Source organism: Euprymna scolopes, chromosome 13 (assembly GCF_053919585.1).
Source record: "Euprymna scolopes isolate OS-2025 chromosome 13, ASM5391958v1, whole genome shotgun sequence".
Lineage (NCBI taxonomy): Eukaryota > Metazoa > Mollusca > Cephalopoda > Sepiida > Sepiolidae > Euprymna > Euprymna scolopes.
This window is the reverse complement of record NC_136494.1, coordinates 120282950-120301904: the sequence shown is the minus strand read 5'-3', so window position 1 is coordinate 120301904 and position 18955 is coordinate 120282950. Positions and strand designations below refer to the sequence as shown.

The 18955-nt window shown below is 30.5% G+C and overlaps 1 protein-coding gene across 1 annotated transcript in view; it reads left to right on the top strand.

The window, feature by feature from the left end:
- Nucleotides 1-18955, top strand: part of LOC145292172 (tether containing UBX domain for GLUT4-like) — a 189785-nt gene that overhangs the window by 166664 nt on the left and 4166 nt on the right. The window lies entirely within an intron of this gene.

Here is an 18955-nt window from a genome sequence, read left to right as displayed (position 1 = left end):
GTAAGTACCCGATGTCTTTCTAGAAAAAATTCTGACTAGAAAAATATCGGAGAAACCAATGCCAACAACAAACTCTTAGGATTCATATGATATGATGGTGATAAATCTATCGCTGCAGTCAGATGAGAGACAACTGTGTAGGAGGCCAACATTCAATGCCATATAACATAATGCAACGGACACAAATGCTGTGCAACTTACCTCGTGGTGTGGGGGGGGTCTCAGTCGACAATGTTAAGATGCAACAGCTCACAAAATTTTGCTCACACTGCCTTCACCCTTGTGGCTGTAGTGAGTTCACATCTACCACCTGCACTCAGCATATCTCTAAGGTAGCAGACAGAATTTGCTAATTAATTAACCATCTTAAATTTTTAATCTTATGATGGAAATGTTTTATTTAAAGTGTGTGGTGTATGGAGGGAGGTGTTATTTATGTGTGTGTGAAACGGCACTAGCCCTCTTTGGGTTTAATCAGCTTCTTCCTAAGGAGGAAGTTCCATGGGAGTATGAAATTCACAAGCTGTTCCCAATTGCATGTATATCCCTGTTAGGGGAGATGACGACATTTGGTTTTTGCAACTTTTGCAGGGACGTGTCAATGTCCTTTTACATAAAGCACCTGGAATTCCCAAATTGGTCACCCATTTTAGTAATGACCATGCTCAACGTTGTTTAACTTTGGTGATCTGATGAGAACCAGTGTGTCAACATGATTATGGGTTTTCTATGAAGTGAGTCTGAGTTTTGAAAAAAAAAAAAAAACTTATTAAAAGTAGAAGTGAGATAATTGAAAAAAAAAAAAATCCCCAAATAGATAAATGACTCATTTTTGTTGTTTGATTTTTTTTAAGATATTTTTTTTTTTTTTTAAACTTTTTAAAAAAATTTTGCACAATTTGTTCAATTTAAATAATCTAAACGTTTTATAGTTTTCAAAAATGAAGGTCATGTTTACAATTTAAATGTCAAAAATGATGTTGGTCTGACATATATAATAATGGTGTGCTTTTGTTTTATTTTTATTTTCCAAAATATAAACTTTGAAATGTTGATGATATGCATGTATGAAAGTCAATGATTGTTTCAATAATGGATTTTATTGTCGACATACATTAAATTCATGTGACTAAAATGGAGTGTATATTTCTTTGTCTGCTATAGAATTTATCATTGTCATAGGCCATCTAAAGTTGACCTACATCAACCTTGAAGGTCATATAAGGTCAAAGAAACCATTTCCCTTTGCATGCAAAAAGTTTAGTAAAATAAAAGATCAAAGTAACTTTAAACATGATTAAATCAACGTTTCTTAACATTTTTAACCTTTGCATGGCCTTTAAAGTAAATTACATCCCCCAAAGAACTATTTTACCTAAATATAATTATACGTCATATCTTTGTCATTTTATTTTATCAGTTTGCGTTTTTATCATAGTATTTTTGAATGACTAGTTTAGTGAAAAAAAAATAATCTTTTTTTTTTTTTTTTTTTTTTTTTTTTTTTTTGTCGAAATTCTTTGGTACTGTTAAATAATGTCCATAAAGTTTGAATAAGGAGTTTTTATTCATACAAAAAAATCAAATTCTCTTAAATTATGTTATCCAATAACGTTTGTCAAAATTTGGGAAAAGGGGAATATCATTATTTCACTTTTTTTTTTCAGACTTTTGTCTAGATCATTTCTCAACCTCTTCACTCTTAATATAAATTGTGTATCTGAAGAAACTCATGTTCGAAAAAAAAATTTATGTATCATTTTATTTTCATAATAGTTCAATATATTTTCATAATAGTTCATTTTATTTTAAAAATAGTTCATTTTATTTTTAAAATAATTCATTTTATTTTTAAAATAGTTAATTTTATGAAAATAAAATGAACTATTATGAAAATAGTTTTTTTTTTTAACTTGAATTGAAAAGATAATTCAAATGGGAAATACTCAAAAAGGTAAAGATGACAATAATTAACTTTAATTTGTATTATTTTGATTATTCAGACTATTTTTCTCATCTTTGATGTTATTTGCACAAAGTTTTGGATCATCTTCCGGTGTATCTTGTTAAATTTGTGAATCTTTCTGTGGGATTCAGGGAATCTGCATAGAATTTTGAATGGAACCGTTTATTTAATCCATTGAGGTAACATGCTTAAATAATTTGCGACTTTATTTTTAGTATCGCCACAGCGATGATTGAACTTTCAGCTCCCAGAAAAGTGATATTTGGAACTGAATTTTATCTAGTACCTTATCTATGCAGATTCTTGAGTTAGACAAAATACACCAAAAGAAATTTGAAAGTTACATCGGCCAAAACATTGTGCAAATTAATACTCAAGATGAAAATAGTAGTCCTAATAATCAAAATTATCAATCCTCATCTAAAATTTCAGGAACCTAATAAACTCTAATACTGGTATCTTAAATGAACCTGTGATTAAATAGATTTTGATTAATGCTCTTCTTAATTTTGAAAAAAAAAAAAAGTGAATATCATAAAAAATTCCTGCATTGAAAACATTATCTGAATTTTTGCTAAAAGGTGATGAGTTTTTTTGTTGTTGTTGATCCTATGCTAGTATCAGTTTATTGGAACAAAGTAATGAGACAAATCAGTTTATTGGAACAAAGTAATGAGACAAATCAGTTTATTGGAACAAAGTAATGAGACAAATCAGTTTATTGGAACAAAGTAATGAGACAAATCAGTTTATTGGAACAAAGTAATGAGACAAATCAGTTTATTGGAACAAAGTAATGCGACAAATCAGTTTATTGGAACAAAGTAATGAGACAACCGAATGAGTGAAAAAATACCTTTTACTCTTCTAGCATAAGTAATAAATGTTGGAATTTGTTTGCCCTCTTCAGAGTTTAGACCCATGATTCTAAAAACTGAAAATATCTTCATGACAAAAATAATTAATATATGCTAAAAAAGAACTATCTTTACAAATATGATTTACCAGCATGTATCTGCAAGGATGAACGAGGATACTTTGTGTAATTCTGCTCCCGACCCTGAACCTTATATTTGCATTTTTATTATTTTATTTTTATATCTATAATTTTCAACTGAAATAATAACAAATGGATGCTTAGCCAAAACCCAGACTCCGCTGTATTATTGTCAAAAAAAAAAAAAAAATACAAAATTAATGTCATCATTGGATTCTCAATATTTTGTCTCCTCCAAAGTTGTTTGATCTTGTTATAGGTTTTTGTTTTCAATTGCATACCCAGACAAAGGCACTCTACATATAATATGGGTAAACTAAAAGTAATGTTACTTTCTGACATTACATATTACATGATTTATTATCAAAGACCACATTTATTATGATACTAGCAGGGAGACCTGACATTGCCCTGTATCGAATGAGGATCAACGAATCTTCCACACTTCCAATACTTTTATTGTCATCAAAATCGGTGAAATGTCCATTTTTCAATCAAATCAATTGATTGCCTGCACTAACAGAAAGCTTCACATGCCTCCCTGCAGTGACTTACTCCGCAAAACATTGTAGTTTACATTGCACTGCAGAGAACCTACTGTTGATTTTATAAAATTATTTTTATACTAGGGGGACCTGTGGAAATTTCACAGGACACATTCATATGTAATATATTGATGTTGGCATTTTGTAGATGTTTAATGTAAATGGAAATGCTCTGCTATTATTGTAGCTCTCTTGTAAAAACTGCAAAAGTATTTATCTAAACTAGCATGGACGCCTGGTGTAGCCCGGTCGTAAAGTATGTTTAAATAATATTTCAATTTTTGCAGGTTTCATATATATTATTATAGAGTTAATGTTCTATCGATTTTTATATATTATAAAGTTGTGATTTCAAAAATAAAAAATATATCTATATGACTTCGGTCCATCAGCTTTAATTGAAACCCAAACTGATGAAAAAAAAAAAGTGTGTGTATATATATATATTTATTTATTTTTTTTATTTTATCGCTTGAAAAAAAACAACAATAACAAAATCTATATATATATATATATATATATATACACTTGTGCCCGATATTATTCATACCCCTCGGATCTTTGAGATTTCTATAAGATTATTGCTCAAACCAGAAGGTAGACAATATTAAAGGGATTTCAAACAATAAATCAAGCATAAGCATTTAATTTAAACTGAACAAATAAATAAATTATGCAAGTTTGAAACATTATACAAAGAAAAACAATAATGGCACTAGTTCAAAATTATTCATACCTCTCTTACTAATAGTCAATAGCATGCCCTTTATTCTTAATAACTGCCTGTAACCGTTTTGGATATTTATCAACAAGGTTTTTACAAGCATCAACACTGATTTTTGACCATTCTTCAATGCAGTAGTTCTCCAAATCCCTCAAATTTCTAGGTTTCCGCTTTTTAACCTAAGTTTTCAATATGTGCCAGAGGTTTTCGATAGGGTTCAGGTCGGGACTCTGGCTAGGCCATTCCAAAACATTAATTTGATTATCCTCAAACCATTTCTTGACTATTTTGGCAGTATGTTTTGGATGATTATCCTGTTGAAGGACCCAGTTTGGTCCTAAATGGAGCTTCTCCGCATCCTGTCTAATGTTTTTCTGGAGTATCTCCAAATATTGCTCCTTCTTCATGGTTCCATCTATCTTGGCCAAACTACCTGGACCACTAGCCGAAAAGGAGCCCCAAAACATTAGGCTACCACCATCATGTTTCACCGTGGGTATGGTGTTCTTTGGGTTGTAAGCTTCTTCTTTCTTCCTCCAAACGTAAGAAGCATCCATATGGCCAAACAATTCAATTTTTGTTTCGTGAGTCCACAAAATACTTGAGAAAACGAACTCTGGAGAATTCACATGGTTCCTAGTAAACTTTAGACGTGCTGCAAGGTGTTTTCCGGTGTGCAATGGAGTCCTTCTTGGTCTTCTTCCTTTCAGACCATTTTCATGCAGAGTCCTTTGCAATGTTTGCCTTGATATTTTTATGCCAGAAGACTCCAGATTTTCTAAAATGTCCTTAGTAGTGGTGGTTGGATTTGCATTAACACTTCTTACAATATTCCTGGTGGCTCTAGCAGACAGTTTCCTTTTCCTTCCTCTACCAATCAAGTTGTTTGTTGTGTGGTGGCTCTGGAATTTTTTGATGATGCTCTGTACTGTTGCTGTAGGGACCTCAAATTTCTTGGAAATTGACTTTTAACCTAAACCATCCTTATGTGAATTCGCAATTTTAGTCCTAAGATCATTACTAAGCTCTTTTTTCTTCCCCATTTTAATAATTTTTATTCTTTTATTGGTTTTCAGTTGATATCATTTTAATTTCTGAAAAATGCAAAAAACGAAATGAAATTAATCACAGGTTGTATAAAAGCATTCAAAATAAGAATCAAACGGGAAACAAACAGTCAGAAACTCGATTAATACTGAAAAAATAAGGGGGTATGATTATTTTTGAACATTGCAGATTTTATAAATAGCTGTATATTTCTTTTATTACAAGTATCCCGAGATTTTAAAATGACGAAAATGATCAGAAGAGGTTTATTAAGAATATGTATCAATATGGACGTAAACAATAAATTCTAACAAAGTTACACCTAATAAAATCAATTTTCAAGGGGGGGTATGAATAATATCGGGCACAACTGTATATATATATATATATATATATATATAAACTTGAATTCCTTCAGCTAAAATCAAAACATGAAACCAAAACGTATGAAGAATTCTTGATAAAATTATTTATAAAAAAAATAGATTACTAGAGTGCCATCAGCTATAATCGAAACCGAAACCAAAACTTATGAAGAATTCTTGGTAAAATTATTTATTGTAAGAAATGAAAGTCCATAGCAGTTAAATGACTCGGATGTAAGCATGACACAGAAAATAAATAACACATTATTGTATTAATATCTAGATAATGGTTTGAATTGAAATTGAAAATGTCAAAATGAAGTATCATAGTTTAATTGTAGTTAAACAGAAACATTCATTTCGAATGTGCCCTTGTCTTATAAAAGAACCTACTGTTAATTTTATATACAGGGCCCTTCTGCTTGTGCGGTGGTAAAACTTCTCAAATGTACTTGTTTTGTTAGGCTGTTAATTTTTGTCAAAATTGGGCTGTTTCTTTAATCATATTTTTTATGATTATCGGTTTTTGATACCGATAGGTGGAATTCTAAGAACACTTCCAAACACATTTGTGTGAAATTTTATAACAATCGTCCCAGCTGTTTTGGAGGCCATAGGGAACTCTTTCTTTCACACACACACACAGGGCTTTTTATATATATATATATATATATATATATATATATATATATATATATATATAAATAGAGATCTATATGGGTATAACTATAATATTTGTAAATGCTCATGCTGATAAGAGGTTAATGTAGTTTGTTTAAAGCATTATATAGTTTATATAAAAGTAATTCATAAAAGGCAGTACAATGCAGACGTTATAGATCAACACAAACTGAAGCAAATTAAGATATATAATGGTGGAACAAACTATGCTAATTCACCTTTTATTAATACAATATATATGTATTGTTTTTTTTTTTTTTTTTTTTTTTTTTCAGTGTTAAAACTATACGAATGGTGTGCCAAAAGTAATGGCTTCCATTTCTTTTCATTCTGCCTGAATGGATCAAAGGGAATTGCAAATTGCATTCTTATTATGACTGAACTAATGCGTTCATGACCTAAAAGTTTCATCTCTCTGTTGCAGATATTGATGGTGTGAGTCTAAGACCAAGTCTTAGAGTAGACTCTAAGAAAGCAACCTCTGTCATGAATGTGTCAGAAACAGATGCGTCATTGAATTTCTCCATACAGAAAAAATTGAATTGATCAACATTCACCGGTGCCTGTTGATCATTTATGAAGCCGATGCAGTTGATGTCAACATAGTTATAATTCATTGAAAGTTGTTTATAAGAGTTAACGTTCATTTGTTTATTATATTAGAAAATAGTTCAGTGATAAAGTTTGTGAATTTTCAATGAATAAGGTTTAAGATTGATAGACGATAACGTCAATGAGTTGTGTGCATGTCTGTGTGTTAATGTTTGTATGCGTGTGAGTAGAGAGAGATGTTGCAGAGATAGGTGCCCGGTGGGGATGATCCGCAGATTAGCCACTGATCCACAGGATCAACTGGGTTCCACTGGTTTATTGAAAGAAAATTTGTCCCTTTCAAATAATTTCAGAAAGTTTTTTTCTGATTAGTCCAAAATATAATTTGTTTTTATTTAGGATAGTGTATGCACAGACGGTATGCGTACAAACGCATTTAAGCATTTTTTTAGTTTGTATATCGATGTGTAAGTCAGTGTCGATCCATTACACCTCTGCATTTATACAGATTTTTTCCAAAGCTAAATAACAAAATACAAGGGATATAATTTCAACCAATGTTGTAGACAGATGCTTTGGCTGCTGAAAGATGATTGTTTTAGCAAACATTCTATTTTTTATTCGCACCTGTGAAATGCGAGTTTCAGAAATGGCAAAATCTTTAAAAGTATTTATTCAGATTAGTTTTAAAAAAATACAAAACAAAATACAAAAAGGCAAAACCAGATTGTTTATATTTAAAACAACTTTATTATTTGTTTTCTTGATTTAAATGATTTTATTTATCTGTAACATTTACAAAATTCCACACCCACTATACCTCCTGATTTCAATGATATTTCAATTGCTGTTGAGAAATTTGTGTCAGTTTTAAACAATGTCTACTTTATTCTATGGCATCATGCTATCAAGTCTAGCGCCACCTGGTGTGAAAACTCTGTATAACTGAAATTATTGTATTCTGGAACTATTGTTGCTTTCTTGAATGACTACAACTACTATTGGTACCAATGTTGGTTATTTTAGTGAGTTTCTACATCCAAACTTCATCTTCCTCTTGTTCCTCACTATCAAGAAACTGATCAAACTTTTTCTAATTTTGGGTGGCCTTTATCTATTATTTAATTTCTCTCTTCCCTTTATATCTCCCCCTTCTTTTTACTTTTGTTTTTCTCTACCTCCCATTTTCTCTCTCCCTGTCCCCCATTTTCTCTCTCTTTCTCTCTACTTCATCATCTTTCTTCCTATTTTCTTTCTCCCCCTATTTTCTCCCCAGCCCCATTTTCTCTCTCTCCCTATATTTTCTGTTACTCTCCAACTTTTTCCCTTGCTTTCACCTCTTTTTTCATCTTTTTCTCCATAGTAGTATAAAAATATATTTATGGCAAGTGCGTTACATAGAAATAGTTGTTTCATTCCTGAAGTAATTTATCAGGCATTTAGCCTGAAAAATTCCCTTGAGGACGAAACATAAATTACTACAAATATTAAGTTTTTTAAAAATTTTTTATTTATTTATTCATTTTTTAATTACATTTTCACCCCAAACAAGGCAAATTGCCACTTTGGTGTAGGGGGTTACTATCAGGGGCAAAAACTATTGGGGTACTATGTAGGGATTTGGGCAGCAAGATGTCGCTTCACGTTACACTTGAACTTCTGCACGTCAGTACTGTTGGGGAAGCAGGAACTTGGAATGGAATTCCAGAGTCTAGCGGTTCTGGGGAAGAAACTATTGGAGTAAAAAGATCTTTTACATCTAGGGATCTCTACAGTGTGGGGGTGGGATTTAGCAGCCTATCGGGTTTGTCGAGCGTGCTCACGTCATGGGGGCACAAGTGATTGCAGTTCGTCAGAGCATTCACCACTAAAATACTTGTAGAAAAGGCAGAGGGATGCAACATTTCGTCGATGGGACTGAGGCTGAAGCTTAGATGCCAGTTCAGGGCCTATCAGGTTTGCGACTCTCTTTTGAACCTTGTCAAGGAGCGAGAGACTAGTAGCGGATGCACCAGCCCAGATGTGACAGCAATACTCCATACATGGGCGAATGGTGGCCTTATAGAGGTACAGGATACTTTCAGGTGTAAGTAGTTGTCTAGCACGGTAGAGAGAGCCCACCGTTCTTGCAGCGGCCCTGGCAATGCCTTCAATGTAATTGTTCCAACTCATATTTCCTGTGAACGTTAGGCCAAGCAGTTTGAAAGATGTACTCTCAGAGTCGTTGGCCATTGCTATAGGTGGTAGAGAGGATTTCTTGTAATTATTGAATGAAACTAGTTTAGTCTTGGCGGCATTGAACGCGACCAACCACTTTTGTCCCCATTCCACCACAGATTGGAGGTCTTCCTCTAATGTTTCTGTCATTTCTTTAGAAATGTGTTCATTCGTCTTCCTGTCGTGCCTGCCATAGAGTGTAGTGTCATCAGCATATATACCCATCTCAGAGGCAATTTTGTCGGGGAGGTCATTTATGAATATCAGGAACAATAGAGGTCCAAGGATAGAACCCTGGGGCAACCCCGCATTTATATCATATTGTTTAGATGTACGATCGTCGAGGACAACCTGGATTTTTCTCTTATCTAAGAAGGATTTAGTTATGTTAAGTATTCTACCGTATGATCTAATTTTCCTGAGGAGCCCCTCATGCCATACCCTGTCAAAAGCCTTAGATATATCTAGAGCTACTGCTCTGCCCTCCCCTGCTTTGTCCAGTGAATGGTATATATGTTCAGAGATTACAGTTAGGATGTCTGCTGTGGAACGGGCTTGTCTCAATCCATATTGTTTGTCAGTCAGAAGTTTAGCATCTGTAAGGTGATGGACTAAAGCATGGTTAATTAAGGTCTCAAATATTTTGGCAAAAAGTGGGAGGAGGCTAATGGGGCGATAATTTGATGGGTCAGTCCTTTCACCAGAATTCTTGAATACTGGTACAACAGAAGCAGTTTTCCAACAGCCCAGAAAGCAAGCTTCATTAAGGCATTTGTTATAGAGTTTGGAGAGAACTGGAGCTACTTCGGCTGAGCACTTTTTTAATAGCACAGCTGGGATGAGATCGGGTCCACATGCTTTTGAAGTGTCGAGGTTTTTTATGATAGCATGCACCTGAGCAAGGGTGATTTTCAGATCGTCTAGCGTGGCGTCTGTCTGCATAGGAAAGTCAGGTAGGGGGTAGTTGGAAGGGTCCAGTGTGGAATTTGAGGCTAACCGACTGGCAAGCATGTTAGCCTTGTCGGTTGCTGAGGAGACAACCTCGTGATCGTTGGTTAGTGGGGGAATTGTTGATTGAATTGTTAACGTGTTAAAAACAAAAATAAATGCATATGAAACGGTAATATATACATATAATCTGGAAAGCAACTTTTCAGAATTGGAACAGACAAATTAAGACAAATGAAAGTCCCTGATATTTTTGAATAGAGATTTATAACAAAATTATTGTTATATATGTCTATTTCTATCGTATATTTTACGCTGTTATTTATTTATTACCCTACTTTAGCATTTTGAAAGAGCTATAAGCTTTTTTTGTTATTCATATATATATTTGTATGAATGAGTCGGCCCTTATTTTTTTAGATAGATATGAGGAAAATAATGTTAAGAAATAATCATTAATATATGCTCCAAGAATTCAACATCAACACGAATTTTGTGTACGGTTGTATCTGAGATGATATTGATTTTACTGATATCGTTTAATTATCACAAGGGATTAACAATAAACTGAAAAATAATAGCCTCACAATCAATGTGAAACCATCAGTTATGCATCAAATACGGAGCAAAAGATAAATCAATGGAATTACAATTCCACTAGAAACTTTTCTAAGCAAATATATCAAACATATCTTTGATATACAAGAATGGAAATAAATTTTATTCATGTTATAAGAATTTATTCTATATGTAGAATACAATGAGATTTTAACATTGTATATGTAGAATACAATGAGATTTTAACATTGTATATGTAGAATACAATGAGATTTTAACATTGTATATGTAGAATACAATGAGATTTTAACATTGTATATGTAAAATACAATGAGATTTTAACATTGTATATGTAAAATACAATGAGATTTTTACATTGTATATGTAGAATACAATGAGATTTTAACATTGTATATGTAAAATACAATGAGATTTTAACATTGTATATGTAAAATACAATGAGATTTTTACATTGTATATGTAGAATACAATGAGATTTTAACATTGTATATGTAAAATACAATGAGATTTTTACATTGTATATGTAGAATACAATGAGATTTTAACATTGTATATGTAAAATACAATGAGATTTTAACATTGTATATGTAAAATACAATGAGATTTTTACATTGTATATGTAGAATACAATGAGATTTTAACATTGTATATGTAGAATACAATGAGATTTTAACATTGTATATGTAGGATACAATGAAATTTTAACATTGTATATGTAGAATACAATGAGATTTTAACATTGTATATGTAAAATACAATGAGATTTTAACATTGTATATGTAGAATACAATGAGATTTTAACATTGTATATGTAGAATACAATGAGATTTTAACATTGTATATGTAGGATACAATGAGATTTTAACATTGTATATGTAAAATACAATGAGATTTTAACATTGTATATGTAAAATACAATGAGATTTTAACATTGTATATGTAGAATACAATGAGATTTTAACATTGTATATGTAGGATACAATGAAATTTTAACATTGTATATGTAAAATACAATGAGATTTTAACATTGTATATGTAGAATACAATGAGATTTTAACATTGTATATGTAGGATACAATGAGATTTTAACATTGTATATGTAAAATACAATGAGATTTTTACATTGTATATGTAGAATACAATGAGATTTTAACATTGTATATGTAAAATACAATGAGATTTTAACATTGTATATGTAAAATACAATGAGATTTTTACATTGTATATGTAGAATACAATGAGATTTTAACATTGTATATGTAGAATACAATGAGATTTTAACATTGTATATGTAGGATACAATGAAATTTTAACATTGTATATGTAGAATACAATGAGATTTTAACATTGTATATGTAAAATACAATGAGATTTTAACATTGTATATGTAGAATACAATGAGATTTTAACATTGTATATGTAGAATACAATGAGATTTTAACATTGTATATGTAGGATACAATGAGATTTTAACATTGTATATGTAAAATACAATGAGATTTTAACATTGTATATGTAAAATACAATGAGATTTTAACATTGTATATGTAGAATACAATGAGATTTTAACATTGTATATGTAGGATACAATGAAATTTTAACATTGTATATGTAAAATACAATGAGATTTTAACATTGTATATGTAGAATACAATGAGATTTTAACATTGTATATGTAAAATACAATGAGATTTTAACATTGTATATGTAAAATACAATGAGATTTTAACATTGTATATGTAAAATACAATGAGATTTTAACATTGTATATGTAGAATACAATGAGATTTTAACATTGTATATGTAAAATACAATGAGATTTTTACATTGTATATGTAGAATACAATGAGATTTTAACATTGTATATGTAAAATACAATGAGATTTTAACATTGTATATGTAGAATACAATGAGATTTTAACATTGTATATGTAAAATACAATGAGATTTTAACATTGTATATGTAGAATACAATGAGATTTTAACATTGTATATGTAAAATACAATGAGATTTTAACATTGTATATGTAGAATACAATGAGATTTTAACATTGTATATGTAGGATACAATGAAATTTTAACATTGTATATGTAAAATACAATGAGATTTTAACATTGTATATGTAGAATACAATGAGATTTTAACATTGTATATGTAAAATACAATGAGATTTTAACATTGTATATGTAGAATACAATGAGATTTTAACATTGTATATGTAGGATACAATGAGATTTTAACATTGTATATGTAAAATACAATGAGATTTTTACATTGTATATGTAGAATACAATGAGATTTTAACATTGTATATGTAGAATACAATGAGATTTTAACATTGTATATGTAGGATACAATGAAATTTTAACATTGTATATGTAAAATACAATGAGATTTTAACATTGTATATGTAGAATACAATGAGATTTTAACATTGTATATGTAGAATACAATGAGATTTTAACATTGTATATGTAGGATACAATGAGATTTTAACATTGTATATGTAAAATACAATGAGATTTTAACATTGTATATGTAGAATACAATGAGATTTTAACATTGTATATGTAGAATACAATGAGATTTTAACATTGTATATGTAGGATACAATGAAATTTTAACATTGTATATGTAAAATACAATGAGATTTTAACATTGTATATGTAGAATACAATGAAATTTTAACATTGTATATGTAGAATACAATGAGATTTTAACATTGTATATGTAGGATACAATGAAATTTTAACATTGTATATGTAAAATACAATGAGATTTTTACATTGTATATGTAGAATACAATGAGATTTTAACATTGTATATGTAGAATACAATGAGATTTTAACATTGTATATGTAGGATACAATGAAATTTTAACATTGTATATGTAAAATACAATGAGATTTTAACATTGTATATGTAGAATACAATGAGATTTTAACATTGTATATGTAGAATACAATGAGATTTTAACATTGTATATGTAAAATACAATGAGATTTTAACATTGTATATGTAGAATACAATGAGATTTTAACATTGTATATGTAGAATACAATGAGATTTTAACATTGTATATGTAAAATACAATGAGATTTTAACATTGTATATGTAGAATACAATGAGATTTTAACATTGTATATGTAGAATACAGTGAGATTTTAACATTGTATATGTAGAATACAGTGAGATTTTAACATTGTATATGTAGGATAAAATGAGATTTTAACATTGTATATGTAGAATACAATGAGATTTTAACATTGTATATGTAGGATACAATGAGATTTTAACAATTATTTTTTTTTATCATTTTTTTAGAAAAATTTAAAATATGAGAACCAATAGTTAAAGAATTAATGGATAAATTCAGTAACTAAATTGAAGATATTTTTTCTGATAGAAATATATCAAGAAGAAATATCCTGTAGCCTATTTAAATAAAATTTTTAACATTTACATTAAGCAGAAGTTAAAGAAAGTTTAAAGAAAACTATAAAACCTAAGAATAATTTGTGATAATAATATTAAAAAAAATCAGTAAGTAATACTACAAGTTAAAATAGAAAATATTAAATAGTAATCGATTAAATAGTTATATAAATAAATAAATAATGAATTTGGGCAAAGTAAGAAGTAATGATAAAGTAATAAAAGGATATTTTTAAAAACAATAAAATAATAATAATGAGAATTAAAATTCGCCTGTGTATATATATATATATATATGTATATATATATATATATATATATATATATATAGTGTGTGTGTGTCTTGGAAATTTTTTAACCTTGAAAACTATATGAAAAAAAATTAAAAATTTTGTTTTTTAATGTTTTGGTCCTTTGTTGGAAAATTTTGTCAGTAAGTTATGTAATTTCTTGCAATCGCTGAATCAATTTGTTTTATCGAATTCACAATAGTCGTAAATTTTCAGGGATCATCAATTATTTACCGTGAAACACTGTTTCAAGGATTTCTTATATATATATATATATATATATATATATATAAAGAGAGAGGTATTTAAGAACTCTATCTTTTTTTTTTTTTTTTTCATTTAACTGTGTAAGATACTTGCATCTCAGGCGATGATAACTCTTGCTTCAGTGACCACCCTCATTCCCCCATTTCAGTTCTTCCCTTTTTACTCATGTCAGTGATGACAGCTGATTTCTGCTGCCAGAGATTTGACCTTGAAAAGTTCATAGTAGTATGGACTTTAACATAAAATCTCTCTGTTGAGAGTTGTTTACCAATTCGTCCTCCTCCAAGTTTAAATTCATTTAGCCCAAATATATTTCTGTTTATTCAATTAATATACCGTGTGCACAAACATGTCCATTTTCTTGTTAACACACTCTAGCAAAACTTTCGATTAAACCTTTCATAATTTAATAAAGATATTTTTCTGTGATTTCTTTTAATTTAAAGTCTGCTGCCTTTAAACAAGTACCCTATATATATATATGTATATATATATATAGGGTGCTTCTTTCATTTATCGTTGAGCACTTTCAGTTGAATTAAAGTCGGTCAATTTAGCTCTTATGCATAGATCATCGTATAACGATTAGATCACTGTCTGACTGACGTAAATGAACATTTAAAATTAAAATGTTTAATTTCAACGTTATTTCACATGGTTAATGGTAGTCAGATTGGTACGATCTTCGCTAATCGAGCCAGAGATGTCTTGTGTTGCGGGGTTTGATTCGTTAGACTGGTGTTAATTGTGACACCCTGCACTGAAGATTCCCGAAAGGATGAAACACTAGTGTCTGTAGGTATTTAATTATTATAGTAAAAAATAATTATGTATGTGTATATGTATTAGTGATGGGACGATTCCAATATTTTTCCCGATTCCGATACGATTACTGATTCTGTTCTAAATTCCTGATTCTGATTCTCTATAAATCTCTAAATATTGTACTATGAAGTTATTTTGTCTTGATTTCTGTAAAAACATGTTAAATGAGCGCATGTTTTCTCAAACATAAACACGCACTTGTGGGGATGATGTATAGATGTTAATTTTACTGGTATTTTAAAATCAATAAATATTTATTATTTTATTATTACTAACAGCAGTGGTAGATTTTGTGTTAAGTAAAATCAATTAAAATCAAAAGATAATTAAAGAAATCGTTTTTAGCATCGGAAATAGGCACCGGTTTTTCTAATTTTGGATTCTGATTCTGATTAATCGTGCCAACACTAAAATATTAAATCCGTTGCCAAGGTCGCTGGAAAAATGATGGGATCCTTCTATCGATCCAGTAGATATCCTACTGCTGATGCAATTCTCTACCTACCAGGTATGTCCAACGATGGAGTATTGTTGCCACATCTAGGCAGCAGCTGCTAGAAAGACTTATCCTGCCTTGACAGAGTTCAAAATAGACTCGTAGCCTAGTAGGGGATGCCCTTTTTTCTTTCCTGCAACCTATTTCTCACAGAAGAAATGTTGCAAGCCTGTCTCTTTTCATGGCAAGTGCTTGTCTGAGCTTCAATCTATGGTCCCCCCTCACCAAACTTTCATAAGAAATACTCGTCTAGCTGAAAACACTATCAATAATTTCCCCCCACTCTTTATCCGTGTCTAAACCTAAATGTAGATTCCATGAACAAAGCTTTCATGGAATTGCACACCTGTGGAACTCTCTTCCATTTGCCTGCTTTCCAGCTGACTATAATATGGTCATCTTCAAGTCCAACGTAAACAAATTCTTGATGAACCGTTCCCCTTAAGTAATCCAATTTACCAAATTTACACTACTAATGATTCCTATGATATTGAAACCATGGACTACTGTACACTCTTTAACCCTTATCCTCGAGTGACCTCTGGGCCTTGATAAGTGGTGACTCCTATGTAAAATATATATATATATATGTGATGGGACGATTCCAATACTTTTTCTGATTCTGATACAATTACTGATTCCGATTCTTTATAAATCTCCAAATATTTAACTATAGTGGTCCCCACCCCCCGATTATCATAAAAGCACATGCTAAATGTACACATATTTTCTACAAAATTAAAAACACACTTGCGGGTGGTAATCTCTAGATTTTACTTAAAAAATTCGTAAATATTTATCGTTTTATTACTATCAGTAGTGGAAAATTTTGTTTTAAACAAATCGAACAAAAAAGACATAATTTTTTCCACTTCCGAAAGTTCTGATTTTTCTCATTCTGATTAATCATCTCAACACTAATATATATATATATACTAGCAGGCAGACCTGATATTGTTCAGGATTGAATAAGAATGGACAAATGTTCCATCCTCCTATATTTTGATTGTCATCGAAATTGCTCTAGTTAGGGACCCCCCACTCCACAATGCACTGGGAGAAAGCTTCAGATGTCTCCTTGCAGTGATTTAGTCCACAACACGTTGTCACATTGCACTGTAGAGTATCTGCAGTTTATTTTATAAAATTATCTAAATGGCTTCATTTTAAAGTTTAAAGTGCAAAAGTCAAGTATCATGATTCAATTGTGCTCTAAAAAGAAACATTCATTTCAGACGCACCTCTGTGTTATAAAAGAAACTATTAATTTTATAGGCTGGTCCTTTCTACTTGTGTGGTGATAAAATTTCTCAAATGCACTTGTGATATTAGGTTGTATAAAAGTGTTAACTTTGGTCAAAATTGGACTTTATAATCAAATTTTTCCGGTTATCGATTTTTGACAATTATTGGAGGCATTTAAAACCTATGTAAGAACACTCTCAGACACATCAAGTTCCTTCGTGTGAAATTAAAAGAAAAAAAAAATCAACCCAGCTGTTTCGAAGTCCATAGGAAATAAACTCACACATACTCACACATACTCACACACATACAAAATTCCTTTTAAAAAAATAGTAGAGATACATACACGCACGTATGTATATGTTTATATGTGTATACATGTTCATAGGTGTGTATATGTTTATAAAGAAAATGTTGATGGCCCAAACTAAAGAACAAGTGATTATGAACTACGGAATGTACACTCTAAACAACATAGTGTAGAACGTGGACATATTATTTTTTCTAAACTTTAATTTTTTGGAATGCATGTATATAAAAGTCTCTATGTATGTATGTGTGTATGTATGTATGTATGTATATATATATATATATACTAGCATTTCCGCCCGGCATTGTCCGGGTGTTTGGATGTGTATATATTAAGCAAAAAAAAAAAAACAGTGGTAGTAGGAAGGCAAGCTCGAACCCGTACCGCAAAGGAGGAAAAGAATGGGGTAAAACCTAACGTTTATGCTGTTACGACCACCGCCAAACCGGAAGCGACATTTTTTTTTAAATTAAGGCTAGACAATCTGAAGGAGAGGATAACTTTAAAAAATATCGGCGAAAAAAGTGACCCCCCCTGTAGAAAAGTGCCTAGTTGAAGGGGAAGATATTAATGTTTTTAGCCAATTTTTCGATATTTGTTGTATGAAAGGTCGAACTTTAAATCGATACTGATCTTGGTAAAATCCGTCGCCTCTATTGAAAGTTTAAGGCAGATATGCAAACATACATACATACATACATTTATATATTGGTAACTAAAAATTTTCGACCCAAACTGATGAAAAAGCTGAATACCCTTTATGTAAAATTTCAAATATTTAGACCAGAAATTGTCTGAGTAATTTGGAAGAGACCACAGTGGTCAATTTTTTTTAACTTTGACCCCTATTATGACTCCTTAAAATTTATTGTTTTGGGCTCAAATCAAGTTATTAAGTTAGATCCATGTCCAAGGAACCTATATGTAAAATTTCAAGTGCGTAAACCCATAATTGCCGGAGGAGTTTGGTAGAGTTCTCAAAGTTCAAATCATTGAACTTTGACCCCTTAACAGCCAAATTTCTGGCCGAAAACCGATCACATCGATTTTCCCAAATCTCAGTACCCTGTATATCAAATTTCTAGTCTGTAGACTAAAAATTGACAAAGTTATTGCATAGGGAAATGTACACAGACATACACACACACACACACGCTCACTTATTAAAATGTCTGGTGTAGCACATAAACAATATATATATTATATATATATAAGTGATAGAACAATTCCAATATTGTTCCCAATTTTGATACAATTGCTGATTTTATATTAAATTCCCCATTTCAATACAATTACTGATTCCGGTTCTTTATAAATCACACTAAATAACCTTTTGGAAATGCTTTCAGATTTTCATTAAAATTGATCCATAGTCATTAGACATCCATTAGCGAAATTCCATGAATTTCAATTTCTTATTAAGACCCTTTAAGCTTAAGACTTAAATTTTAGACATTTGAAAGAT